This window comes from Triticum dicoccoides, chromosome 7B, assembly GCF_002162155.2.
Source record: "Triticum dicoccoides isolate Atlit2015 ecotype Zavitan chromosome 7B, WEW_v2.0, whole genome shotgun sequence".
In the NCBI taxonomy this organism is placed as follows: Eukaryota; Viridiplantae; Streptophyta; class Magnoliopsida; order Poales; family Poaceae; genus Triticum; species Triticum dicoccoides.
The window spans coordinates 449,635,854-449,637,277 of NC_041393.1; the positions used below are offsets into that span (position 1 = coordinate 449,635,854).

The following is a 1,424-nucleotide window of genomic DNA, read 5'->3' on the forward strand; positions in this document are numbered from 1 at the left end:
CGGCTATGAAAGTCCTACTCTGCTCCCGAGTTCAACTGCTCCCTCATGACTAGTAAAAGCGAAAAAAAGTAAAAAAAATCAGCCGGAGGAGCTTTCATCTCGCTTAAGGCGAGATATAGTCGCCGCGATAAGCGAGACATAGCGCTGCCCAAAAACGACGTCCAAATCTTGTAGAACTATTTTATTAACTGGGCCGGCCTGCTCGACGGCGTAGACTATGCAGGGTCATTGTGGAGTCCACCACGAGAGGGTCCACAGCCACCCACTTTTCTTTCCCCCTTTGCCCCCTTCGTCCTCCAGTCCACGACGACCGCCATCCCGCGGCAACTACCACCATGCCTCATGACCGCGAAGCCGCCGTCCCCCCCACCATTCCATCCCACCACCCGTCTCATTCCCCTCCTCCGTCCACCCGCCAGCCCGCCTAACACGGCGCAAGGAGAGAGAGAAGACCCTCTTCAAACCCTAGGTGAGCTCCCGCCTCCCCTGCTCGGACCTGTTGCAGCCCTCGCCGCTCCGTCTTAAGATTCTGCCGTCTGATCCTGTGCGCGCCTAGCTCTGGGCGTGTGATTTTGCGGCGAGCTGGTGGCTTCTGCGCACTGCTGCGGGAAGAGCGTGATCGTACCGTAGTCTCTCTAGCGCTTGCGGCTTTCTGTCTGTCGTTAATTTATTAGTTCTTATCCAGTTTGAGCATCCAAGTCAGGCTCTGCTGTGGCTGTAGAGGTTGCGGGTTTGGGTTTGTGGTTGCCAAGTATTTTGTCGAACCGTGGGTGTGTAGATGGTTAATTTCGGCGGGGCTTAATTTGGCATTTTAACGTTACTCTGCTATACTTTTGTCTGTTGCAGCAGCAATTGGGTTGGTTGTCAAAGGAACAATCTAATTATTCTGTAGGGTGACTCTATGGACACGGACGATTGTTTTGTTCGTATATGTACTGTGTCTTTGGTTGTGGCCGAATTGTATGCACATGGAAATCGAGCTATGTTGGAAAACCTTTGCATCTATTTCTATGGTATTTATACTCGCTGCCTAGCTGCCTTTATCAGGCTGGTAAACTTTAACCACCTAGTAGTTTGACGGTTATCCCTTATAAAGTATACCAAGGAATCAGAGTACCCTATATTTCACCCGCCGCCATTTTGTTCTATCCGTTGAAATCTCTGAATCACCATTTATCATTTTATTTGGTAATCTGGTTGACAGTATTTAAGCTACCTCGCTGGACATTTCTGACAGATGTACTAAGGGATTGTTATCTTGTTGATGTAGAAAGTTCTTGTTTGTTGCTCTTACTTATACTTGATATTCAACAGGGAACTCAATGTATGCAAATTCCACACCTTGAAGAATTGATCTAGCACTCTTAGCTGCTAACTGTTTGCCTGGTGGAGACAATGATGGAAAGAGAGGACAGATATGTTAG

At 48.5% G+C, this 1,424-nt stretch overlaps 1 pseudogene; it reads left to right on the forward strand.

The window, feature by feature from the left end:
• The first annotated feature begins 288 nt into the window (after positions 1 to 288).
• Positions 289 to 1,424, forward strand: part of LOC119336697 — an 8,105-nt pseudogene continuing 6,969 nt past the window's right edge.